General features: G+C 40.4%; 1 long non-coding RNA gene across 1 annotated transcript; it reads left to right on the top strand.

The window, feature by feature from the left end:
• Nucleotides 1-1,003: 1,003 nt before the first annotated feature.
• On the top strand, nt 1,004-16,694 carry LOC141576033 (uncharacterized). Its single transcript, XR_012504249.1, has 2 exons — nt 1,004-1,155; nt 11,506-16,694. It is a non-coding gene; the product is annotated as an uncharacterized LOC141576033 (long non-coding RNA).
• The last annotated feature ends 329 nt before the right edge of the window (nt 16,695-17,023 follow it).

Raw genomic sequence — 17,023 nt, 5'->3', positions numbered from 1 at the left:
CCTTATCTGTACTGTGTAGAGCGCAGCAGGTGCGGGGCGGGCAGGACTAGGGTGGGGTGGAGCTCAGGGAAGTCTCTCTGAGAGCTCACAAGAATCCTTCATTTGCTTCCTGTTGTGACCTTTGGTCTTAAAGAGAAAGAGATACATTGTTGAAGATCATCATCCCTTATTCATTTATCTATTCATTCAAAGATTGTTTCCTTAAATATTACACAGAGATGTCTATATGAACCGCAGGCTTAATAAAGACCATTTGAAGAGGGGTGGGTACAGCTCAGTGGTAGAGCATGAGCTTAGCATGCATGATGTCCTGGGTTCCATCCCCAGCACCTCCACTAAAAAAAAAAAAATTTAATTTTTAGAAAAAGACGATTTTATGATAAACAAATGGAGGTTTGGAAATTTGTAGGATTGAAATGAAATTCATGAATATGTGTAGGTGTTTCTGGGTGAAGCATTTTCCTTTCTTCATTCAAGGAATACCTCCCTTTGTGTGATAGCCCACAGATCTTTATTATGTAACAGAGCAATGAGATCAGCAGATGCTTTGATTCATAATAACATTCTTATTGCTCCTATCTGATGATTGCAGATCATTTTTATTCCCATTTTATAGATACAGTGATGCAAAATTAGATAGCACTACAGAAAGTTTTGTCCAGGACAGATCTTTTCAAATTGTGTTCCCTGAGTACCATATATCTCACATTTTGGTGGGCGCTTTCAGAACATAAGGTTCCAGGAGCAAATAAGCTTGGAAAATGCCCTTCAGAGAATTTAACAATAAACATTAGCACATGTTAAAAGGCTCTGAGAGGCTCTGATCTATAAAATTAAGTGAGGGAAGGGTAGAGAAAGGCAAGACAGTAAAAGAAAGAAACCTGCTTAAAGACTGAATGATCAAACTTCATAGTACCAAGGCTGACTTTTTCCCAGCCCCGCCCCTGATGTTCTTTGACCCCTTCCTGCAGAGTTGCCTTCCCGCCCCCTCCCCTAAGCTATTCTCTGGACAGCAACAGGAGAAGCCAGCCTACAGTCACCCACGAACCAAACAGTCTCTACTGGGCTCACACTCTGTGCCAGCCACTGTGGTAGGTACAGGACATTGGATATTGAGCTGACGCATGGTCTCCTGCCTGCCCACTATGAGAAGAGGTGAGTAGGGAAATAAAAAAGCAGCTGCAGTAAACCACTACAGAAGACAATCACGGGAAAGCAAAGGCTATGCATAGACTACATTGATGGCAAGTAACATTAAACAGCTGGGGAGGGAGCATGGAAGGCTTCCTGGAGGAAGGGATATTAAAGCTAAAATCTAAGTGCTAGGTTTCTGTGTACCAGGTGAGAAACAAAGAGGTGTCTGTTACAAAAGAATGACTTCCTTGCAGGACAGAAAGCCTGGCAGGGGCCAAATCCTGGAAAGCCTTGAAGGATCTTTTGTTTTCTTTCAATGAAGACTATTTTTTTCCTTGAGTTATTAATTTTATTTTTTCTCTTAGAGACTAGAATTATGCATATGCATAATTAATAGGCCTGTTAACTCGACAGGTAGGAGAACATCGTGGTGTTCAATCCTTCCTTCTAAGCCTACACTGAGCCTCAAGGAGATTTACAGTGACTGATTTTACCAAGTGGAGGGAAAACCAAAGCTCTTTTTAGTGTTTGCATTTCATCCTAAAATTTTACAAAACTTTTATTTAGTGTCTTTCCACTTAAGCAAACTGGTAGATTCCAGTGTTAACAAATATCAAAGCCAGGGATGTCTGCTTACACTTTTGTCTGTCTTTGCTAGACTTTGAGAGTGTTATATGATTGTTCATTTAGCAGCAGTCTCTAACTAAGAAAATATTGCAACACATGCTTGAGGTTTTTTTCAATTAAATTTTAAATGAATGCAGAAATCTGGACGCTTCTTCCCTTTAAATGGTTTAAATTTTAACAATACATCTTGCATTGTGCAATAAAGGACTGGCTGTAAATGCAATGAATATTTGTTTATGATGTCTTGGTGGTAATTGGGTTTAGCAAGGCATGCAAAGAGCAGTTTTCTTCAAATGACTTATTGGAAATGTGAAAGGAGGCCAGGTTTCCTTTCCACAGGCCTCCTTTCTTCAATCCCAGTGATGGGATTATGAATAAATTGCAGTTCAGATTTAATACCGAGCATAAAAGACCATTGTCCCAGATGCATGGACATAACTTATAATTACTACACTATGTAAAGTATGCTATTACTATTTGACTTACATTTGCTATAATTACTGGGTATTATTTTTCAAGTAGCCAGGAATAAATGATCATTAACCGATGATGTCCTGTGTAATTCTGACACATGATAACCAGGACAATTTTATTCTTCTCTCTGGAGGTAAAACGCTTGGCTTGTAATAACAACTTAAGAATTGCGGAGAATGGTGTGGCCGCTGCTTCCTGAGAGATCACTGAAAATGTTTTGCTGCTTCTATAAAATTTCCCCAGTTTATTTATTTTCCATTAGCATGTTTATTTTTAACCAGTCTGTGTTTTTCTAGTCAAGAATCCTGATCCATCAGGACTGACTTTGTGCCAGCTGTGGTTCAGCTGTTTTTTTTATTGCCCTAGGAAGACAGTCACAGGATGACACACAATGGTCTTTAAGGCTAGAGGTTTCATCCTTGGCAACATAAGACGCCTTATTTTCTTCCCCCCAGTGACTGAATTTTCACCTTCAAATCCCAGAGGTCACCCAAAGGTAATGTTTTCCTTAAAACATACCTATTAAAGTGACCTAAGCCTTAACATAAACAAAATCTTTTAAAATGCAGACACTCGAAAAATCCAGGATTTCAATCCTGGCTCCAGTGTTTGAATATGAAAAAGAGAGAAAGGCAACTGTACCTATATTTATATTTTTATAAAATACCTAAAAGACTGTGAAAAAAATAAAGAGAGAGAGAGAAAGACATAATGAAATTCCTTTTGAAGCAAGACTTCTAACCCTAATTTTAAAGATGTAGACTAATTTAAACATGCATCACCCCCTTCCTCCCTGTAAATGCATCCTCAACTTAGGTTTTCTTCTTTCACTGGAAAAAAATCACTTGTCAACTGTAAACACTAATTCTTATCAATTATCATCTTTTTCCATACAGTCCCACATAATGTATTTCTACTGTGTTGACTATTAAGTTACAAAAAATGAAATAATTCCAACTTTTCAAGCCTAAACTCTCCCAACATTATCACAGTGGCATTACAAACATACCTCCCATTTTTTTCTGACAATTTGACTCAGCTCTAAACGTTTATGGATACATGTTGCTGTTTTAAGGTATGATGAAAATAAATAAGGAAGGGGACTAGAAAGTAATGATTATTAAACGCCTACTGTGTGTTTATAGAAATATTTTAGCTATTAGTCACTCTGTTTTGAGGAAGAGGGTTTAGAAACCCTGCACTATTTTCTCAGTCCTGTTTCTTGTGTGACTTGTGGTTTCCTGAACTTTGCGCGGTTCCCACAATCCACCTTGTAAATTTGCTCAAGGGCTGTTTGTCTCTCACGCTGGAACTGCCCAGACATGATGGACATGGAACCATAAAGGCTGGACGGCCTGATTCATTGAGGGTTATCTCAGCGGTGGAACCTGTACTTCCTGTTCCTGGATGTGGGACCCACTGAACGAGAAATGGAGCTAACTGAATCTTACCGTCTAAAATAATTCTACTACGTCGGGTAGTGTGGGCTTCACTGCCACCAGCGGGGGCTAAAAATCTGAAGATGCTTGCAAGAGCTCCCCAGTGTAATGAAATACCACAAGTATTTAATTCTCATACCACTTGAAAGAAAGGCAGCCGATTATTCTCCTCTTATTGGATTTCCAAATTATTTTCTGGTGTTAAAAGGAAAACATGCACGTTTTAGAAAAACATAAAGACATGTAAATAAGAAAATAAAAATTGAACATTATGCTGCCATCTGAAAATAACCACACTCACTTAGGGAGAGCCATAAATACGTGTTTAAAATTGGAATACTATCATACATATTTTGAAAATTGGGATCATAATGTCAACAGGACCACTTAAAAACTTACTTTCTTTGACTCTTTCTCAGATTTTTATTCCCATTGCAATTAGAGAAGCTCAAATCTTGACCTGGAAAGCCACACGGTCTCAGGGGATTTTTTTTTTTTTTTTTTTTTTTTTGCTTGCTTGAGAACATGGTTTTTCATGGCTGCTCAGTATTTAGTCCTATGGACATAATACAGTTTATTTAAACATCCCCTGATCGCTGGACATTTAGTTTGAAAACAGTTTTTGGTGGTTGTAAGTCATGATTCAATGAGGGCTCTTGGAAGCTCCGAGAGGAACTTCCTGGTCGGGTTTGTCACTGTGTCACAGGGCCTCGCACCCTGGCCCGCACGCAGTGAGGGCTCAGTAAAAATGTTTTGCATTAATTAAGGTACATTTCTAAATCATTTCTTATTTCCTTGGGAAAGACTTCTAGAAATGGAGTTACAGGGTCAGAGCTCATGAACTTAAAAAGTCTCTGTGTAGGGAACTACACTTCCCGCTTGTGTCCGCACCCATGGAATTGTGCCTTATTCTTACGGAAGCCGCTGATGGAGTGGAGGAATTTACATGTGAGAACAGAGACTCAGACTCAAGATCCTCCGTTCGACACTGGAAATCCTTCTGACCTCATGCTATTGGCCACTCAAACACCACCTCAATTTCATCTCTCTTTTTTCAAATGTACTTCAGTGACTTTTAAAAATTTTCTTCTTTCTTCATGTGCCTATTGGCCATTGGTATGGCTTCTTTGGGGAATCAACTAGACCTCAATAGAATTTTTTTTTCTCCTCTTAAACTTCTCAAAATTCTTAATAACGGTAACTCTAAAGGTAACTTCCTTTCCAATATATTACTTAATTATGCTATTTTTTTCTGTGCCTGTGTTTTTGGTTTTTGTACCTGTGTGTGTGTGGGGGGGGTGGCATTTTACATGGCAATGTCTTATTTCTTTGACCAGATTGTAGACTCACTGAAGACAGAAAACTGTAGTGATTGAGAACACAGGTGATCTGGCTCTAATTCTTCATGGCTCTGTGACTCTGTTCAAGTGACTGAACTCTCAGGTTTTCATCTGTCACTGGGATTAATGATACCTCCCTCTCCTGGGTATTCTAAGGGTGAAATGAGAATACTTCTGTAAAATGTTTAACAAAGAGCTCTGTACGTATTAAGTGCTCAATAAATTTGGGCTCTGTTTTCATCTTGAGCCTGTCTGGAATTCCAGAGACATCATTTTGGAGATTACCAGTCCACTTAATGAGCTGGAAATGTGAGCTGTGGAATCAGCACTTACTGTCCTGTCAGGAGCAAATGAACAGGAATAAGAGGATGTGATGGCTCCTGGAGTTGACATTCTCACCTCGAGAAATGCGCTCTTACCACAAACACTACTCTCTGACCGTTTTAAGTGCCTCGGTAATAATCTCTAGTCAGAAAAATGGGAATATAGGATAATGCTTTCAATTAAGTTCTCAAAGCATCTCTGAATGTTCACCTGAGATCCAGGAACCCACCTGGGAACAACACTGGATGCAGACTGGAGACCCGTCTTTCACTGGAGGAAACATGTTGGTGTTTCTCTTGGCATCTTTTTTTTTCAACCATTGGTAATACTGTATTTACTCACTTTGTAATCTGGTGATATTTATGGCTCAAACCGGTTTACCGAGATCCCTTTTGATGAAACATTTGGGAAAGATTTATTAGGCATGAAAATCCTGTTTCCCACTCTTTGCATCTGCTGTTAGAGAGGACTACCATTTGAGAACCAGGTCCACTTTAAAAGCTCACTTAAGCGTGGCTCCCTCTCAGACATCTCACCCCAACCACGGGAGCCCAAAATGTGATCCAGAAAGCTACCCAGCCTTATGGGGACAGAGCTACAGCCCCCCTGACCCCAGTGATGTCTGAGAGGTTGAAGTTTGTTTGTTTGTTTGTTTGTTTGACAAAACAGAACAGATGGTAGTTTGGAAGTCTTCAACATTGTGTTTTTATCACACACATGCAAAATGATGCTCAGAAAAGGCTATAGAGAGCTTTGGCACCAAAAATGATAGAAACAACAGGCAGAAAATGAGAAAAGTATCTAAAGGTAAGTTCTTAAATTGAAGGTCCACATGGTAATAAAGATGCAGAGGTCAAACCTTGGCTTTTCCATTTTTATATTTTGCTTTACAGCGAGAACAGAAAGACTGCCCTAGAAAGTGGTTCCCACAGGCTTGCTTTTCCCTGTTTGTTTCAAGTAATTAAAACCTCTAAGACCTAGAGATTGAGAGACTTAGGCGCTGCTGAACATCCTCCCGGGGAGAAGCCCACGTGGAGCTTTGAGATGCAGCTCTGGCAGTGATTCCATTTGTCTAGCAATGCCCATCCTTTCCCCATCCTACTGTTTCTTCTTTATCCTTCTACAAAAAGTAGGATTGAAAAGGCAATCACAGGTTTGTTAGAAACAGAACGGACACTGTGTAGGGAACAACGTTTACCTGAGAGAAAGAAATGCAGGGTGGCAGGGAAAACTTTAAGCTTGCCTCTTTTTTTTCCATAGATAGGCTGGTTATGGTTGACGAAAGGCTCTTTTCCTGAAGGAGAAATCTTTATAGAAAAATAAAACATCAAAGGGACGTGACAGTTAAACCAGTCTTGAAATTTTTGCTCTGCCCGCCAGGTGGAGGAGGGAATTGCCCTCGAAGGTAGAGCTAAGGCCAGCGGGGCGGAAATTTGGGAAGACATGTATTTTGAATTGATCGGAGACCTTTTGATATTTGTCCACCTGCTTATCAAGAGCCCACTTAAAACAGTGAGGCTTAATAGGCACCGTGCCGCACACTCTGTAGTGAGCGTCATTTCATGAACATGCAGATACAATTGGATAGAACTTAATATTAGATGGTCGTATTCAGGCTTGCGTGCTTGGACACAGCCTCTATCTTTCAGTTGATGAAAAGTTTAAAATTCGAAGCGTCTGAATGTTAAAAGAAGCCGTGACAATTACCGCACTACCATGTTTGCAACCACTTAGCAATTATACGGTGATTAGAATTCTCCAGGTCCCTCGACGCTCCTTAGAAGAGGTTCAGTGTAGAAGCCTCGCCCTTCACCTATTTTTCAGGTGATAATACTCAGTCCAAGAGAAGCAAATGACTGAGACCGGAATACAAGTCTTCGCAGTGATGCAGAATCAGTGGGGATGCCCTGAAAACCTGCTTTGGAGTTTGGTGGGTCTAGGTCTGAATCCCGTCTCTGTCACTTCTCTGTGGCACGCTGGATAAGTCACTTGATGCTCCAAGCTCCAAACCTGCTCCCTTTTCTGTTAAAAAAAAGATAGTAATGCTTCCCTGGAAGAGCTGTTTTAAAGACTAGATAGAATGTACTTGAGATGCACGGAAGTGCCGAGCGCATGCTGGACATTCAGAAAGATGCCGGCAATTATTTCTGTCTCCTTGACAGTGGCCTTTCCTTAATATAAATAGGTCCTTGGGTTGTGGGTCTCAGAAAATATAATCTTGGTCCTTCAATTGTAGCATTTCGTTTTAAGAAAATGAGATGTCTTTTTTAGAACATTAAGAAAATCCTGTCATGACAGAATCTGCCGTCATTTTGAACGTGAAGCAGTTGCTCACAGGGCAGCCGAAGCTGTAGCCGTGTGTTGTTGTTGGCTTGTGGTGAGATCTTTACAACAATCTTTACACAGCCGCTTCTATGGCTATTGGGGAGTGTGTCAGTTTGGGAATAATGCATAGAGAGGCTAGATGCTGTGCAAAGTAAACTGGAAATGGCATTCTTTTGAAGTATCAGTGGTATTGTCTCCCACAGCTGTCAAAGGGGAAGCCTGCACAGCCTTAGGTGAGAAAGCAGAAAGAGGGCTGTCAGCCCAGGAGACACAGGATAGCCTCCCTTTGGCTTTGGCTTAGTTAGGGGCACTGCCTAATAGTCTGACTCTGGCTTTTCCAGTAATACACTTCCCAACATTTTTACTTCTTTTGTAAAATGTAATAAACCAAAGTATTATTATTTAGTAAATCCTTAGGACTTGTTCATAGTTTGTAAGACACTGAGTTAATTTACCGTCCCTTTTCTACCAGCCTCCTCTTAAGGCTTGTTAATCCTTTTTACTTTGATTATCGTAAACATTCATAAAATTAACATTTTAAGTGGCCATTTATTGTAAGTATCTGTTTAGTTTACAACTGCAAATAAAGTTGAGAAAAAAAAATATTTCTAATGGCTGCTATTATTTTTTATGGGGTAGAAATAATGTCACTTGCACTTGTAGTGACATCAAGCCAATGGTGTTTGTTTTCTCTGGACCACAGGCTGGAGCAAAAGGAATTTGTCCTTTCTGGGCTGGAGATTTATCTTTGACTCTGGGATTCAGTTCAAACTCCTTGAACATTTTCTTTGCTGCATGGGATTGGCCATACCACCTTCATAACTGCACCAAACCCTCCAAAGATGTTTACACGCTCCATGCAATTTTATTATATTTATTTGAACATATCTCTTTCTATCTACCCACCTACCTACAACCTACACCTCTGTCTGTATGTCTAGCTATTTTCTTTCTTTCTGTCTGTCTGTCTTATCTATCTATCTATCTATCTATCTATCTATCTATCTATCTATCTATCTATCTATCTATCCATTCACTCTTACAGAGGACCAACTATTTTTAAAAGGCAATGGCTGCGTCCTAAATGTATTCATAGCCTTAGAACAAGCACCATGCCTGGTTCCTGCTCTAGGCTGAAACTGGCACATGCTCAGTGAGTGAATTCTCTGGCCCTGACTAAACCGTGAGCTTTTGGGAGATGGAGCCTGAGTCCTCGTCATGGCCCTAGTGGATCGCATAGCACGTGACACACAGTAGGTCCAGAAAATGCATTTGAATTTAATTGTTATAATTACTGTTGGAAACTATTTGACTTCCAAATTTTGTTACATGTTGGCTTATCTTTCAAGGGGATAGGGACTGATTAAGATATTGCTAGTTTTTGCTTTTCTGATGATCGTCTACACGGGTTACTCTCTGAGTCTGAGGAAATGTTGGGGGTAGGTGGGCTGAAGGGGTCTACCTGTGTGACTTGATTTCCATGATGGACTTCTGTTGTTGTTATTTTGCATAGAAAGAAGGAGAAATTTTTGCACTGGCATTCAGGGAGAACATAGAAATAATACTTTTAAAATGGGATGTCATACTGTATTATGTATCCATAATACACTCCCTGGTCAAAAACTAATGAAGCATCAATGTAAGAGCTTATTTCTGGACTTTCAATTCTACTCCATTGATCTATATGTCTATCTTCATGCCACGACCAACCATCTTGATAATTGTAGCTCTCTTGTATATTTGAAATAAGGAAGTGTGAGTTCCTCAGTATGTTCGTTTAAAATTATTATTATTATTATTTTACCTCCTGGAGTCTTTGAATTTCCATATTGATTTTAGGATCAGCTTGTAAATTTCTACACAAAAGGTAGCTAGAATTTTGACATGGATTCCATTGAATGGATAGGTCAGTTCAGAGCAGGTCTGTCATCTCAACCATATTATGTCTTCAAATCCATGAACACAGGATGCTTTCTGCTTACTGAGGTCCCCTTTCATTTCTTTCAGCACTGCTCTGCAGCCCTCAAAATACAAATCTTGCCCTTGTTGTGTTAAATTTATTTCTAAGCATTTTATTCTTTGTAACACTATTATAAACTGAATTGTCTTTGTAATGTCATTTGCAGATTGTTCTTCGCCAGGGAACAGAAATACAGGCGATTTTTGCATATTGACCTTGAATTCTGCAACTCTAACTCATTTATTAGCTTTAATAGTTGTTGGTAGATTCCTTAGAATTATATACATGTATATAAATGTATATATACAGATTTGTGAATAATTTTTACTTCTTCCTTTTCAATCTTCATTCTCTTAATTTTATTTCCTTGTCTAATTGCTAGAAACAATTTTTAAAAGTATGTTGAGCATTCAAAAGTCTTCAAACTTTGTTTTCTGGAAACACTGAACTCCTTGTTATTTATTTGTTTATTTGAAAGGTAACAGATATCTTCATTTAAACATCTTGCAGTCAGTCTTGAAGCAGTCATACCTTTTTATTATGTGCTTATTGGAATTTGTACATCGGAGCAAATTTCCTTTTCTATCATTTAGCCACATGTACCATTTGTGTCTTTTGTACTGATTTGTAAGAATTTATATATTAAGAATAATAACCCTTGGGTGGCAATATAAATGACATGTATATTTCTTCAGTTTGTTGTTATTTTCTCTGTGCTCTTTTCTGATCTATAGTTGTATTATACATCTGAGTAATCTCCACCTCTAAAATTATATAAGAATTCACCCATTTTTTCATGTCCTTTTGCAAATATTCTATTTTTGAGGACGTGCATTGGAGTGCTAACAGAACATTTCAGGTACACGGCTGTGTAAGCCCTCATGATACACGTGGTGGACTTCCCTGGTGAGCAGAAATGAGTTGCTGGGTGACTCCCAAGGCTCTGCTTCCTGGGGCCACCTTTCCCTGTGGCAAGAGCTGAAAAACATGTTCCCAGATGGGGTCTCAGCGGTTTGCCTTGCAGTCAGTCTCCTCCGAGAGAACGCCACCTTTGCTGACTCTAATCACAAAGGCAATCCAATTAAAAGCTATTATGTTAATGTGAATAGAAAGGGAGATAAAACAAGACAGTGAAATGTTTCACTGAGGCCCAAAGGAGTTGATTTCTTAGGGCATAAAGAATCCCCATTAGATTGGTTGCTGCAGTGACACAAGAAACATGCAAACCAAGCTGCTGATTAAAATCTGGGGAAGAGAGATAAAAGGTTTATCAGTGTGACAAGGGCGGGTTGATGGACTATTAGATGGCACATCTGTAGGTTTGCTTTAAAACCTTTCGGCTTCTGTCATGCATTGTCATTGAAAAAACTGCTCCTTTTCCGTTAAGTTCATATAGTGCTTATCTGGAAAACAAAATTGATGTACAGCGCCATGAACGTGGCAGCATCCTGTCCCTGTGCGCAGAACACTTTGTATACTTGACGAAGGTGGCCTGAAAGAGGAAGCTACAGCAAAAAAAAAGAAGTGGGTTCCTTTCCCAGCATTATTGAATTCAGTGATGTAATGTTCCCTGCGGAAGGTAAAAATCTGCATTGAAGAGTAGAAAAAAGTTGACTTTAGAAGTTCACATTTTTTTCCCTCAAAATTTTAAATCACATGGCTATTGGTTTGGAAGAGACAGTCAGGGTTTTTCATAACCCAGGTGTAAGGGAACACATGAAAAAGGATTATGTTAATAAACTTTGTTTTGGGGTCTATATCTCATCCTAATTCCATATAGGGTTATAATTTTCAGTAGGTTAATGAAATAGATTTGTCATGTGAAATCTATTTTATTATGTATCATTTACAAGATGTTTTCTGCTTGTTTCCATCTTTTTAGCTGCTCCTCAGAGGAAGATACCTTACATATCATAGGATACCCTACAAAGGCAGCAGTGGAGGGGACTACATTTGCCTGCTGAAATCAGCCTATCTTCTTTCCGTGGGAAATGGAAGTGTCCTGCAGGCCAGAGGGGATGCTTCCCAGCCTCGCTTGCTTCTGGTGTGGTCATGTGACTAAGGTCTAGCCAGTCCAATGTTGGAGGAAATGTCACATGCCTCTTGAAGATTAGACCCAAGCACATTTTCCACATGTCACCCTTCATGACAAGATCTGGGGATTCTGTTGAAGAGCTATAGAAAGGATCAATAATTATTTCTGACTGGGGACAAAGGGGAAAATAGAGAACGCGATGAAGAGAGACAAGGAGAGATTAAAACAATAACAGCACAGGGAAGAAACACAATAACAATTTCCTAAAAGATCTTGCAGACAAACATAAATCATTCAAAAGTATTCTGTACCAAAAGTTCTTGTGAAATTTGTTCCCGAGTCATAGATTGAGAAATGCTTCCTGTTGGTGGAAAGATGAAAAGATAGGTAAAAGGGCTGTTATTTTTTTTTTATCAGCCACCTTGAAAGACACTACTCATTTTATGTCCTAATGCGACATGGTACATTCAGAAGGAAAAAAATAAAACACACTCAGTTCTTACACATTATCTGAGGATCTCACTGCTCCTGAGTTTTTTGCTATATGTGTAATTTAATTAATTTTGAGAGGTAAAACCAAATTTGCAAGTGATATTTCCACTGTCAGCATCAAACAGAGGCACTGGAGAATGGAGTCCTTTTTATTTCCAGATTCTACTTAAAACTTTTAGATCTTCTTTTGGAATGATGATGTTGTCATTCATCCTTTGGGTCTGAAATAGGAATTTCATTTTTAAAGGCTAGTTTCCTTTAAGAACCCTCGAGATTGGCAGTTTACTCGACCCTGTGCGCCTCTACAGAGGACTCTGCGTCTCTGTTGATTGTTTTTCTCAGCACTGAGCATGTGTCTGTCATACAGAAAGGCACTCAAAAGGACTTCCTAGAACAAGTGCATTAATACATACATATAAAACAAGAATCAAAACCATCGCGTGAGCCTGACTTTCTCTGTAGACACGTAGCAACAACTATCGAAGCGAGAACCAGGAAGAAGCAACCTCAAGTTTGAAGGGAACGAATGGGACTTGAGCTCTCACTCACGGTGCACTGGGAAACGAGCAGCTTTGCAAGAGCTGGCTGGGAAGGGACCAGTAACAGGTGCCAGGCTGCTGCTTCCTGTCAGAAATTGCCACTCAATTTCTGCTTTGGAATTAAGTTTGATGATACCTACTTGCTTCTGCTAAGATTCTAACCACACACCTACTTTGTTTTGCTAGCACTCTGATGATACAATGTAGTAATTCTACCAGGCTGAAAGGGGTCATGGGTATAAAATGCAGAATAAGGCAGAGATGGACCTAGCATGCATCTGACCTACTGAAGAGTCATCTGGGAACTTCTATCTTAGCTTTCTTGGTGTATTTGCTATCAGGGTTCGACACGAGGCGGTCAGGGATGGGAGCTGGCCAAAGTCATATTGAAGTCTACTGACAGCCAGAGCAAAGCTCACTGGTTTACATTTAAGTTCATTCATTCACTCCCTCACTCATTCAAACTGAAGCTTCTAAACCGTAACTGCCTGAGCGTAGTCCAGAACAGCAAGGCACTCCATTCTGCATTTGAAAGGAACATAATAGCCAGGGAAACGTCTAACTTTGCAGATTTTTATCATCGGCCTTTACTGTAAAATATAGCTCGTATTTATCACTCATAATATCAATATACATTGTATAAACCATATCTAGGGTGCCGGTGGGTGTCATCTGTGCTATTTGCAGTGATGTTCTGTCACGGAGCACTTGGGTCCTGCCACATTGGGCCGGTGACTAACTGGTAGATCTTGAGAAACTGTTATATTTCAGAACCACAGGCAAAGCCTGATTTGGGATGTTGTAAAAGAATGTGAATGAGGTGAAAATACAGCCATTGTTGACTCTACTAATCACATAATAACAGGCCATCGGCAGTTTTAAGGATGGAACTCAATACTTGCAAATTGCTTCACAAAAGGCCAATTGTCTCTTTTGGGATTTGGGCCACTGTTTTAACAATTTTGAGTTGATCTGCAGTCTGAACACCCTGCCACCGAGTGCGAATCCCACCCCACCACCACTGACAAAATACTGCAGTGTAGTTATTGGTATCCAAACAGGAAGGCACCGCGTGCCTGCAGGTCATCTCTCTGTGGCTCTCTGCACTGCCAAAGCGATGGGGAATTGGGAGATTTCCTAGAAGAATCTAGGTGTGGAAAGAAAGAGGCAAAAGCCCCAAGATGCCAGCTAAGGAGAGTTGTCATAGACTGGATGACAGCGCAGAAGGAAATTAAAGCACAGGGCACACTGAGGAAGAAATCCATACAGTCTCAAATTTCCAGCTTGTGCTCAGGGCAGGGAATGAACAGCTAAGAGCAGGAGGAGGGTGAAACACACCATGTAATTGCAGAGGAGGGGCTCATCCTTGCCCCAGTCACTTAACTTCAGCTTCTGGGTCCACTCCTCAACCTTGCTGAGGGTCCCCGTCACGGAGTCATGGCTGTTACATGCGGAAGAGGATTTGGAGATCCCCTGGTGACAAGGGGTCAGTGAGTCTTCCGAATGCAATCATCTCCTGTGGCTCTGTGCCTGAGAAATGCTAGAAGCTCTCCAGCACCCTCCTGGAGCTCCAGGAGACCTCAGGACTTCTGTCTGGCCTTTCGTAGCCTCACAGACTCCACGCTGCCATCTACTGTAGAACCACCTTTGTGATGCTCCTGGGATGGGGAGGGTCTCCACGAGACGTTTTCTCCTCCACACCCCCTTCCCCCAAAGATCCTCCCGGGAACTGAAGCCTAGCTGGATTTCAGCCTGTTTTCAAACGTCTTGGGAAGCTTCTGATCTGTTTCTCGGCGGTTGAGACCCTGTTGGGGGAGGTGGCACATCCAGGAACTTTCTCAGACACGTCACCAGTGTGCTCTTTGCGGACGGCATCACCTCAATGATGGGATAATTATCACGACTAGGGCAGAACAGTGGACTTTCTTATCATCAGATATACTCCCCACACTTATTATTTATGGCCTAAATGTCTGCTTTTATCCTAAAATAAAATACAAGATTTTTCTTACGTGGGGGTACTGGGGATTGAACCAAGGACTTCGTGCATGCTAAGCATGCGCTCTACCCCTGAGCTATTCTGCACTCACCCACCCACCTGTAACATTCAGGGTATTTTAAATGTAAAATTCTCTCAAATTATTGTTCTTTCCAAAAGTTTTTGCCCACATTCAGGGGAGGAGGTTATACAGGGTTTATGTGTCCGCGGCAGAAATCTTGAAGGTCCTCTTAGAATTCTGCTTCCTGCTCGGTCCTCAGTCCTGTCCTTTCTCGTGGCATTTTACTTCTGGTGTCCCCTTCCTCTCCCCAGCATCCACCTCACCCACGGCTCAGCAGAAGCAGCTGTATAAGGACACTCTCCCTTGGAGGACACCTAAGCTGTGAGCTGAGTCTTTTCTTGGTCACAGAGATTCCCTATTTCAGAGGAGACTTGTGATCCAAAGAGAGAAAGTGTTTCACTGCACTTGGGGACATCCATTCTTGAGACCAGAGAAGAGACCAGGTTTAGCTAAACACGTGACATAGACTTCAAAAGGGAAGAAGGGACTGCAGCCTGCTCGAGTCCAGGCTCACCAAAGGATGCAATCATTTTGCGCTTGATCTTGTTTTAGTTCACGTGGGCGATCGCCTTGAGCTAAGCTGTCATTGCATTTTCCCTTTATTTGTTCATTTTCAGTTGCTCGGTGACTAAGCAAATGAGAGCACTGGGAGAATGTCAACCTGGTCGCCACATTCAGAGGTCAAGCTCTTGACATTATTCAAAGTTCATGACCGAACCTCAGTAAGTTTCCCAGTAGAAACCTTCTGAACTCATGAAACTAATTCTTGAGAAATGTAAATGTTTTGTAAAATAGTTTTGGATTGTGTCATGGCTGTCCAGGGCTCATGAAATCCATCCAGGATGGTTGTTTTATAACATTCTCTGCTTCACCTGTTTCTGACTAAAATGGTTTGGGATGGTGTCACCGAGAGACCTGATACCTCTTAAAGCTGGGAAAACAATACATTCTCTTAGAATGGAGTGTGTGGATACATGGGATTAACTTTAAATTTCTGCCGAGACCCAACACTTTATCTAGAGTTATGCCCTTGCAGATACAAAACTGTTTGCATCCTGAAAGAAATTATGGTTGTGTCATGATGCAAAGCCATCTGGTGTGGGGGAAAAAAAATCCATCAATTGTCTGTTGAATATTCTATTTACTTAGCATCAAATATTGCCAGATACCTTTATCTGTATCTACATCTCTCTCTGTACCTATCTGCAGATCTAAAATGTCTTACAGACAAGGCGTCCCTTGGGCTGTAGTTTGGATGGCAACTAGCAGTTTCTTTGTAGCCAAGAAGATTTCAAGGGAAATAATGGCTTCTAATGCTCACATGTGGTCTCCCAAACATATTTTTTCCTTTATCAGCTAAGTACATGATCACTGCCAGAAAAACTGCTCTTTGCTGCCAAGGTAAGTTCAACAAATGTAACTCCTCTGCTGATTCTTCGCTGTGAGATTACACAAGGGGTGAAATATATGAAGGGGGTACCTATTAATTCTCCAGCCTTAAAATAGTCAATTACCTCCTTCCATGATTAATACTTTTTTCTCCCATAGAAAAGAATTTGGACTTTTTTTGTGACTGTGTGTGGCTTACATGGAAACAAAATAAATGACCAACAAAAATCCTAGCCCTGTGAACAAGATGTATTTGTCTCTGTTAACTAGAATGGTCACCTTGACAGTACCTAAAACCTAGACCAATGTCTCAACCTCTCTTTCTCTGGCCAGGCACGGTTTGCAAAATTCTCACCATTAAAATGGTTAACTTGCACTTTTAAGGATGTCTAAACTTCTCTCTAATACCTGCAAAGGGTGGCAGAACAATATTTTTCGAAGTGTTATATTTATCTATGTCTTAAGTTTCAAAGAGTTTTATTCTTAGAAAAGCAATGTATGCTCAAGATAACTTTTTTAAAATAGCAAGATGCAAAATAAAAATTATGTTCCTTGCCTTCCAGACTCCTCAGTCCCACCACCCAGAGGCAGTCATGGTTAACACAGTTTGTATTTCCTTGAAGAAATAAAGGTCTCTTTCTCTCTCTCCAGCTCTCTAATGCACACAAACACCACACACATAAAAAGGATCATATTTTTTATAAGTCAAAACTTCTTATACAAATTGTCCCTATTCACAATTCTTTTGAACGTTTCACATAAACGAGATGCTACAAAATTCTAGGACTCCTCAATCTCATTCTATCCTGTTATAGAATATATATCGATTCAGCAAAAAATGCAAGTGCCTTCGATTCTAATGAGATATAGACATCAGTATGTTAG

The sequence above is a fragment of the Camelus bactrianus genome, chromosome 35, assembly GCF_048773025.1.
Source record: "Camelus bactrianus isolate YW-2024 breed Bactrian camel chromosome 35, ASM4877302v1, whole genome shotgun sequence".
Taxonomy (NCBI): Eukaryota; Metazoa; Chordata; class Mammalia; order Artiodactyla; family Camelidae; genus Camelus; species Camelus bactrianus.
The sequence above is the reverse complement of the archived record's forward strand: the minus strand, read 5'-3'. Positions and strand labels throughout refer to the sequence as shown.